At 54.5% G+C, this 10,782-nt stretch overlaps 1 long non-coding RNA gene across 1 annotated transcript; it reads left to right on the forward strand.

Moving 5' to 3' along the window:
• Nucleotides 1-9,209: 9,209 nt before the first annotated feature.
• On the forward strand, nucleotides 9,210-10,492 carry LOC131502405 (uncharacterized). The gene is made up of 3 exons (XR_009257040.1): nucleotides 9,210-9,254; nucleotides 10,123-10,225; nucleotides 10,382-10,492. It is a non-coding gene; the product is annotated as an uncharacterized LOC131502405 (long non-coding RNA).
• The last annotated feature ends 290 nt before the right edge of the window (nucleotides 10,493-10,782 follow it).

The following is a 10,782-nucleotide window of genomic DNA, read 5'->3' on the forward strand; positions in this document are numbered from 1 at the left end:
TGAGGCCATCGGGGTCATAAGCCCCAAGGCTGATGGTACTAGTGTCCTTGTGAGAAGAGGAAGACACAGCAGAGATCTCTCTCTCCCCGTGAACAGAAAGGAGGCCATGTGAAGGACACAGTGAGATGACCACCTTCTACAAGCCAGGAAGAGAGGTTTTCCCTCACCAGAAACCAAATTTTCCAACACTTGGCTTGTACTTTTCTAGCCTCCAGAACTGCGAGAAAATAAATGCGTGCTGTGTAAACTGCCCGGTGAGTGGCATTTTGTTAAGCAGCCCTAGCTGGAGAACACACCCCGCTTTCAGTAAAGGAGAGAAGGACTAGATGGAGACACAGTAAGGGAATCAAAGACTCGAACAGCACTGTGGAACAACTGGATCTAACCACACCTGTGGACGACTCCCCCCCAGCAACAGGATAAATGCGCTTCTCAAGGGCACTTTCCCCAGGAAAAATCCACGTGCCCGACTACGAGACATCCCTCCAGAAACTTCCCACCGTACGAGGTACGTTCTCAGGTCACAATGGAGTGAAAGCACACATCAGTAACAGAAGGAAATGTGGGAAATTTACAAATACATGGAAATCAAGCAGCGCGTTCCCAAATAACCGTGTTCGTCTGCCACGGCTGCCAGAACAAAAGACCAGACTGCCTGGCTTGAACAAAAGATATTTATTCCCTCCAAGTTCTCAAGACTTGAGTCCAACATCAAGGTGCTGGCAGGGTTGAGTTCTTCTGGAAGCCTTTCTCCTTGGCTTGCAGGTGGCCGCCCTCTTGCTGCCTCTCCACATGGTCGCCCTGCATGCATGCACCCCACCCCTAGTGTCTCCTTTTATATGTCTTAATCTACCCTTCTCCTGAGGACACCAGCAATATCATATTAGAGCTCATTTTACCTGGCTACCTTTTAACTCAGACACCACTTGAAAGGCCCTATCTCCAGCAACAGTCACATTCTGAGGTTCTGGGGGTATGGTTGCAACATATGAATTTGTGGGGCACTGCAATTCAGTCCGTGACAATAACCAATGGGTCACACCAGAATCAAAGGGAAACTAGAAAATGCTTTGAAGTGAACAAAATCTACAGCAACCATGCCAAAGCTTAGGAGATGGGGTGAAAGCAGTCCTCAGAAATTTAGAGCTGTAAACACCCACTTTATACAAAACAAAAAGCCTAACCATCAACACTGGCAAACTAAAGAGCAAAGCACACCCGGGGTGCCTGGGTGGCTCAGTCAGTTGAGTGTCCAACTGACTTCGGCTCAGTTCATGGGTGTGAGCCCCACATTGGGCTCTCTGCTGTCAGCACAGCACAGCACAAAAACAACTAAACACTAAAAAAAAAAGTGCAAAGCACACCCAGAGCAAGCACAAGGAAGGACATAAGAGAGATTAGTGTGGAAGTAGATGAAATAGAGAATGTTGAAACAACAGGGGCACCTGGCTGGCTGAGTTGGTGGAGGTTTGATCTTGGGGTTTGGGGTTCGAGCCCCATGCTAGGTGTAGTGGTTACTTACAAATAAAACATTTAAAAGAAACAAAAAAACAAAAGAGGAAATAGATGCAAAGAAAAGTCTGTTCTTTGAAAAGATATGGAAGTGACGGACTTTTAGCTAGACTTACCGAGAGAAACAGAGAAGACTCAAATTCCTAAAAATCATTCTTAAAGGCTGTGTACTGTATGATTCCAGGTTTCTGGCATCTGGAAAAGTCAAAATTAGAGAATTATTTTAAAAGTTCAGCGATCGCCACTGGTTTGGGAGAAGGGAAGAAGGCCTAAATGAATAGGTAGAGATGGGGGATATTTTGGAACAGTGAGGCCACTGTGTATAATACTGTAATGGTGGCTATATGGTATTACGCACTTGTCAAAGCCCATTGACCTTTGCAGCACAAGAGTGTACCTTCGTTTATGCCCATTATACACATGCACAAAATCACATAGGAGGTCAGTGGAATCCCAGGAAGGAATGCAGCCTGTCTCAGAAATCCAACTCTGGCAAACATATCACAAATATACGAAATAACTTCACTGGAGGGGGTTGGGAGAAGGTTCTTACCTAAGTAACTAGGGAAGCAAGTGAGTCTGTGAGACTTAAGACACGGAGAATGAGATAACCACTGTTTCTCATTCAACTCATGCAACTATTTCCCAAGACGGCACATACAGGTTAACAATTCTGATGCTGCTACGCAAGCATACCTGAAACTGAACAACTATGTAAGTGGATGGCCAACAGTGGGAGCCAGGTTTCTCACTATTGAGAGGGGTGTTGACTTATAAATAATGGGAGGCTAGAAGATCCAGGGGATAGTAGATTACAGTTGGAGTCATCAGCATGAGGCCATGTTTAGCTTCACATAGAAACAGAAGGTTACACAAAAACTGTTCATAGATACACGCAGGGGTGAGTACCTCTGTATATGTGTCCTTGCTCTGTCAGCAGAGAGGGCCTATAACTAACAACACCTCGGTAGCAATGAGCACACCTAACACGCACATCTTGTTTCCTAACACCATTTGTCAAGGAATGGAAGCAGGGCTCCTTAGATGTACGGATGATTCCAGGATTGGGGCAGGCAGTATGCAGCATTAAATGACTAACAAAATGTAACTCTTCCTCCTTTTTGCCTTTTCCTCCCACACTGCTACCATACTCACAACACTTCTAACGTTCTGTGGGCTTTTCCCCCACAGCAACCAATTCTATGTAACACCAGCTGGGTTTTCTGATTCAATTATTGACTCACCACTGACACTCTCTGCCTGGAGACAACGCCAGATCCCTCAGCAGAAGGGCTCGGTCCCACAAGGCTGCCTCCCACTTTAGACGCCAATCATACATAGTAGATCCCCAGGTTACCCACAGCTTCCGTCTGAGTGGGCTACAAATTGGAGGTTCCCTTGACCCACCGTGGATTCGACTATTTGCTAGAGCAGCTCACAGAACTCAGGGAACCACTTGTGATTGCCACTTTATTAAGGGGCAGGAACAGCCACATGAAGAGACACATCAAGGGAAGTCTGGGAGGGTCCTGAGCACAGGATCATCTGCCTCCATGGACTTGGGGTGCACCACCCTCCCGGGATGGGGATGTATTCACCCACATAGAAGCTCCTAAAATCCTAACACTATTGGGATTTTATGGACGCTTCCTCACGTTGGCATGATTGATTATTAATTCCATGTCTGGCCCCTCTCACCAATCTGGAGAATGAGGGAACAGAGCTGAACACTCCAAGTTTCTAATCATGGCTTGGTCTTTCTGGTGAGCGGTCTAAGAGCCACCCAGGAGCCATCCAGGAGCCCACGTAGGGTCACGTCATTAGAAGACAAGATGCTCCTAGTGCTCTTATCATTGGAGAATTGACGAGGGTTTGAGGAGCCCTACATCAAACCGGGAGCCAAAGACTACACATTAGAACAAAAGATTCTCCTAGCACCCCTATTTATAGTGGGTTTAGGAGCCCTGTGCCAGGAACAGGGACAGAAACCTGTATAATAGAAATACAGAGGAAGAAAAGGAGAGGCACAGAGACACAGAGACATAGATACAGAGATCAATATCTTATCATTTAACAATGAGCCTGGGCATCTTGTAGTGCCAGAAAGTAGGGACATGGTAAAAAACAAAAACAAAACCGAAAACAAATAACAAGACAAACCGAACCACACTGTATGTCAAAAGGACTCAGAAGGTAACTGACTCAGCTTCTGATGACCAACGATGGAGCAGTCTGAGCAACCAAAGAAAGTAATATTGGAATATAACCCAAAGTATAAAACAAATATCCTTGAGTCCATCGTGAGAGCAATGCATGACCAAATGGCAAAGACACAAATGCCTGAGAGTAGACAAATTTCCCCTGCATTAGAATTCCAATTGACTGAAGTAGATACTCCTCCCGCAAAGAGTGGGAGCATCATCCCTCACCCCAGTGAAGTGGGGGCTGTACAGAGCGACTTCCCTCCAAACAGGCCAATGTGGAACCGGCAAATAAAAGAGTGCCTTTACAGAGGGGACACCTGACAGCCTCTACCTCAGCCACATGCTCAAGGTCAATATCAAGAAGAAAACTGAGGAAATCTGAAGGCATGGTGAACTTTAGTTAATCATATCGCATCCACATTAGCTCACGAGTTGTACCTCATGAACTCTACTGATCTGAGAGGTTAATATTAGGGGAAACTGGGGGTGCAGTATATGGGGACTCTCCGTACAAGGAGTGCAGACTTTCTATAAATATAAAACTCTCCAACATCCAGTCTACAGAAATTTAAAAAGCTAAATGGATGATGAACATGTGTTAATTTTTTTTTCAACGTTTTTAATTTATTTTTGGGACAGAGAGAGACAGAGCATGAACGGGGGAGGGGCAGAGAGAGAGGGAGACACAGAATCGGAAACAGGCTCCAGGCTCCGAGCCATCAGCCCAGAGCCTGACGCGGGGCTTGAACTCACGGACCGCGAGATCGTGACCTGGCTGAAGTCGGACGCTTAACCGACTGCGCCACCCAGGCGCCCCATGAATATGTGTTAAAACGCAAGAAATCAAGCGAGCACACACACCCAGTAGCAGGCAGGTGCAGTAGCCTTCCTGATGATGACCTCAGCGCTTTGCCCTCTCTGAGCCCCCAAGCCTGATTCCTTCCTACACCACTCTGGCCTCCTCTACCTCGCTTTCATCTCAGGAGCCCGTCCCTCCTCTCTAGCCCCCGGCCAGGCCTAAAGCAGCCTCACATTCATCCTCTCTGGACAATGGCGGGAGCCCCCCAAAGGCCCAGCTCCACCCGCAGCCCCCACATCACTCTCCTGAGTGGCCTTCCCAGAACACGAGTGCGATGGCACCCTGCTTCTGCACCAAGCATTTCGGCATCATACACCATTGAAGAAGTACCCCCAGGCCTGGGACTAGCCTCTAAGGCCTCGTGGGATCAGCCCCATGCACAGCACGCTGCCCCCTGCCTTGAGCTACTTACAGTTCGTGGGTGCTCTCCCAGGCCTCAGCTCAGGCCCCCATGAGCAACCTGCTACCCACCTGCATCCCTGCAACCTGGTATAAAGTAGATGCTCAGGAAGTGCCCACAAAATAACGGGGGGGAGGGAGGCGGTGGTGGTCAGACCATCCCTAGGGGTGTACAACAAGCGGTTCTCCTTCACACAGCCTCAAACCAGGCACCACGAGGTGCTCCAAAGCTCCAGGTTGAGGCGCTCAGAGCAGGAGAGGCAGCCTGGGGGAGGTTAGATGCCTGCCCCAGCCCCATGTCCTCTCTATGCCCACTCTAGGAGCCCTGACGTTCGCCCTGGCCGACTCTAGAACAACTTATACCGTGTTTGCCCAGTTCTGACATGTGAGGGGAATTAGCTAGGTAACAGGTTTGCAGCGGGAAAGAAAAACTCCATCATGTGATGCTCACAGGGATCACAAGACATGCACTGACTGGTTCAGCATCCATCCTCACAATAAGGGGGAAAGGTACAGCTTAGACGCACAAGAACAATAGGTGAGGCTACTGACACCTAATTTGGGCCAGGCGTTTTACGCACAGGTCACGTCGTGTACAACTCGAAGCTACACGTTGAATGTGTACTGATACTGTCTGTATCCATTTGCCCATCCAGAAATAGAGCCAGAGACAGTTGACATGCGGTGTTCAGCTTATGAGTGGCAGCATTCCCATTCAAATTGAGCCTGCTACAGGTGCAAAGCTGTGGTCCTACACTGGCCAGAGGTGTTCTCCCCACAACCAGCAGGGTTCTAGCTGTCCTCTGTGAGGATGTCAAGCATGATGCTTCATGTCCCTTTATGAAGGGACCCCAGGAAAAACGATGCCATCAAGATGCCAGACACTGCACCTTGCCAACACGGCCTCTCCTAGCCCCTTTGGGTCACCATCTGTCCTAAATGGATTCCATGGCTCTGGACGCCAAGTGGGGGCTAGGATGGAAGGTGTAAAGATGGAGAAGATCACTCTCGCGCGTGGCTGTAGGAGCTTGGCCAACTGAAGGCTGCTCTGGTGTTCATGCTTGGCCCCTGCTATCCCATTCTCCTGCCCAGCCAGGTCCCCTTCTATCCCAGCTGGCTGGGTGGCCCAGCGTTCTCCTGCAGGCTCACTCCCTGGGCAGGCTGGACGTCAGGCACTCAACGGGCCAGCAGTTCAGAGCACACACCCACTGGGCCTGTGGACTCTCGCTGCATCCCCACAGGGGTGGGGAGCGTCGCGGGGAAACTTTGGACAGATCCTCTGGGCACCTGGCAAGGGTGGCTCGGCTCGGTGACTGAGGACAGGCAGCGAGGTCAATTACTTGCTCATGAAGCACCTAGGGCAGCTGCCAGCGATAACTGCCACAGAGGAGGGCAGATGGGTGGCAGCCAGACTGCAGGTCAGACCCCTGCCAAGGAGGCTGGAGTTCAGAGCAGGCTTTGCTGGGGAATGAGGGCTTCTCAGAGGAGCAGGACCATGGCTGAGACCCCTCACAGCAGCTCTTTGCAAATAACTGCTTCTCAGGTGCATTCTCGCACAGTCACATGGCTATGATTGTTATTCACCAAGCCCTGGGAGACTGACCACCAGGTTTGTCTAGTCAGCTCTACAGGAAGAACAAGCAGGCTGAAAGAGGATTCTTGTCTGGGGACTCCCAAGGGAAGAGGAGGGCAAGTGAATATCGGCACTGGGGAGTGAGGTGGGGGGGCGTGGGGAGACAGGAGGACAAAACCCCAAAGTATGCAGACTGAGGCCAGGGTCGGGATGGACCGGGTAGTGTGGGTAGCAACGGACATGGGGCCTGCTGGCTGGGCCCCAGGGGAGGACACCCCCAATCCCAACATGGCCAATGTGCAGCTGGCTGCTGGTTTCCCAAAAGAGACAGACACATCACAGCCCTGAGCAGACTGATGGCAGTAGCTCAGGGACCTGAGGGTGCAGGTGGCATGAATGAGTTCCTCCAACCCATTTCCTGTGGGGTGCCTCTGTGGTGGAATACCTCTAGCCATGCCCGGGGCTTTAAAGGCACAGGAATCGGGCATGTCACATCTAAGGGTCATACATCCCTGACATAAGTCTCTGGCTGAGTAAACAGCATGATAGAGATGAGGAAAAAAAAGCAATGATCTGGGAATACAATAGGAAGTTTCAGAGTGATCCACACACACTAAGTGTAGAGACTCTTTCATGAAATGTTATCCATATTCTAAGTAGACGCTTGGTAGAGACATAAAATACATGTTTTTTTAACTAGAGGTGAGGGTTAAGAAAGTGAAAATCACTGCACTCAATGATACAATGCTAGATAACTGGTAACAGCAGGATCTCCCCAAATCCTGCTGCTCACCTTCTTCCATGTGGAAAATAAATCTTTTCGAACAAAACGAAGCCTGGCTGGCTGGCTGGCTGGCTGGTGAAGAAACATGATAGAAAAAGGATGCTTCTTCTCTGACCTCCCACCACAAGTCTTAGGTGCTGCAGCTGGCCACTAACATCAACTATGGGATCCTGAGTCATTCTCTGCAAGGATTGTAGCTAAGCAAAAACTTGGATCTAACAGGGAAGGGGCATTTCCAAGGCAGCATCTAATCAAGGAGCCAGAAGCTGAGGACACTCACGACTATGGACTGAGGGGGTCCACCCTCTCCAGAGGGCCCAGAGAATCCAGTCCCAACCTTGATGACAGGCTTGGGAGACCCCGGCAGAACTGTCAGGCTGAGAGGTCCCCTACCCCTCTTCATTCTGCCTCAGTGGTGTAAGAGCAATGAAAGCCTTGGCCAGAAGGGGAAGGGCTCAGGTCAGCAGAGGGAGGAGCCTAAGGCCATGCCAGAAGCCAAGGTGAGGATCTTTAAGGAGCATTGAAGGAACATCCCAAACCTTAAGAGAGCGATCCCGGATTAGCCCTGTCCCTGTGGTCATCTACTAGAGGCCCCATGTCAGAAGGATGTAGAGGCCCCTGACTTCCTCCTGGGGAAGAGAGATGCAGGTCTCAGGAAAGTGAGACTTGGATGAGGGGTATGTCTTCAGATCAGCAGAGAAAGGCGTGCCAGTACCTTCCATGAATCAAAATATCCTGTTGAAGGAGTAAGGGGACCCTCGATCACAGAAAAGAAAGGTCCTCAGCCCAACCCCGCATCTGCTATTAGCCTTGGGAGTCCCCAGGAATACAAGGCCCTATGTGTCCGCCTTTGAGATCTCCTGGAGGGAGGGGAGATCTCAAGGAGAGGAAATCTTTGATCTGAAAGGTGCTGCACTTGGGTCAGCAGAAGGGAGGGCCTAGGTCCTGTCGGTAATCAAAGGGAGGGTCCTGAGGGAGGCTTGAAGGGGCCCTGGACTCCGGAAGAGAGGGGACCTCCACCAGCAACAAAAACCCAACCTAGCTGTCAGCTGTGGGAAGCCCCATGACAGTCTGGGCAAATGTAGTATTTGTCACTTCCACCTGGGGACTGGGAAGGCAGTTTGGCTTCCTCTGAGGTGTGAATCCTCAAGTCAGCACAGAGAGGACTCCCAGACCCTGCGATGTGAAGGTAAATAAAGACCCTGAGGGAGGATCAAGGGACCCAGGACCCCAGAAAACACAGAGGGGACCTCCCAGAGTTCGCGACCTTGCGTCCTTCATGGAAGGGCCCTGGGCCTGTACGGACTTGCGGCAGCAAGTCTGTCCGGATTTCCACAGCCGGGTCTCAGAGACACGGGGCGGGGGGGGGGGGGGGGGGGGAGAGGGGTTTGGGACACCTCAGGTCACCAGAGAGCAGGGCCTGGATCTTGGGGCGATTCCTGGTGAAGACACAGAGGGAGGACGGAAGAGCCTGGACCCCTCAACAGAATCAGTCCGAGTAGGCCCCCAGACGGGATGGGGACACTGTTAGAGCCTGGGCTTCGGCATCTGGGTCTCAGAGGGCGGGGACCGGGGAGTGGGGGGCGGCTCGGGGGTCGGACGGGTGAGCTGGGGAGGACGGGGGACCCACCAAGTGCACAGGAGGCCACCTAGGGAACACGAAGGGAGGGACTCTGGCCCCCAGAACGGAGGCCCCGGCCCGGAAGGCGACCCCTAGCGGCAGCCTAGGGAAGCCCCTAGTGGGAATGAGGGCCCGCGGGGTGTCTGGACTTCCGCATCCGGGTCTCAGGAGACTGGCGGGGCGGGGCGGGGCGAGGCGGGGCGAGGGGGCCTCGGCGTCGTCGGCGTCTTCCGGCCGCGCCTGGAATCCCGTCAGGCATCCCTTCAGGCGCGGGAAGGGCGCCGAGCCTCGTGGGCTTCGAGGTGAGGCCCAGAGGGAGGAGCGAGGGAGCCGGGACCCAGAGGGGAATGAGTCCGGCGGTGGGGGCGGCGGTGGAGGCCGCAGGGTGGCGCGACCACGACGACTGTGACCAGGGCGTGAGGCGTGGGCGGCCTCGGGCTCTGGGTCCCAGCCCGACTGAGAGCTGGTTGCGCGCGAGGAGCCGGCGTCAGGCGGCAGAGCCCGAGGCCCAGGCCGCCCAGGGAGTCCGGATGGGGACGAGAGGACAGGGCTGAGGGACCCCAAGGAACCCATGTGAGCCCCTGCCATCGGCCCCGGGCCTCCCCGGACTTGGTCGCCTCGTGCGACGCCAGCCGCCTTGGCCCGGACCTCGCCGGGCCGGGAGGGCTCTGGTGGGAGGCAGCGGGCCCGGGGCTCCCCGGGAGAGCCCTGCGGGAGGACGGCCGGAGGCCCCTTGGACCCCAGCCCCGGGGCCGCCGTCGGAAAGCCGCCCCCGCGGTGGGGCCGGGCGAGGGGAGGGCCTGGGTGTGCGGGGCTGGACCCCGGTCAGCCGAGGCAGGATCCCGGGCCCTGGCCGGGGTGCAGGGGAGAGAGGAGGCGCTGCCTCCCAGCCCAGGACACCCACGTAGGGCCCAGGAGGCCTGCCCTGCCGCTCGGGTCCGCTCTGGCTGTCAGCGGAGGCCCAGAAGGGGCAGGTCCAGGCTGGATGGGGTGGGGGCTCCCGGGGTGGGGTGGCGGCCAGAGTCCTGGCCAGAATCTCCTGGCCGCAGTGGGGGGTGGGGGCCCGGGGCGGTGCACGCGGTCTGTCCCCACCCTGAGACCCTGAGGCGCCCCCTCCCTCCCTCGCTCCCTCCGTCCCTCCCTCCCTCCCTCCCTCCCTCCGTCTTCCAGGGGCTCGGAGAGCTCTGGAGTTGAGGCCTTGGTCTGAGGCAGGAGTCCCGAGGTCACAGAGCAGAGGAGGCGCGGCCGCGTGCCAGTCGGTTGTCCAGGCGAGGTGCGTGCTCCGCGCGTGGGGCCGGGGGCTCGCCCATCCCACCCCAGAGGGGACCCGTCGGCCCCCAACCCCCACGCGGCCCCGCTCTCAGGCCTGGGAGCTCGGGCTCTGTGGGCTGGGCCTCCCCCTGAGGAGCCACCCCTCTTCTGTCTTCAGGGTCTGGCGACCATCATGCCCCTGTGTCAGATGAGTGAGCTCTGCAAGGCCGAGGAGGAGCCCAGACAGGCCCCGCTGCCATGGGATGTACCGCTGTGGGAGGCGGAGGACGAGGAGGTGGAGGTGGTGGAGGTGGAGGTGGAGGTGGTGGAGGTGGAGGAGGTGGATATTGTGGAAGCGGAGCAGGTGCATGCGGAAGAGGAGGTGGATGTGGAGGGGGACGTGGAGCACGTAGAGGTGGAGGAGGTGGAGGAGGTGGAGGAGGTGGAGGAGGAGGGCGAGGCACTGTCTGCCCGAGAGTCAGAGGAGTGAGCTCTGGAAGCTTGAGGAAGAGCAGTGCATCCTGCTCCTGTTGGATGCACTGCTGTGGGAGGGGAGGACGAAGAGGAGGAGGCGGATGT

This window comes from Neofelis nebulosa, chromosome X, assembly GCF_028018385.1.
Source record: "Neofelis nebulosa isolate mNeoNeb1 chromosome X, mNeoNeb1.pri, whole genome shotgun sequence".
Lineage (NCBI taxonomy): Eukaryota > Metazoa > Chordata > Mammalia > Carnivora > Felidae > Neofelis > Neofelis nebulosa.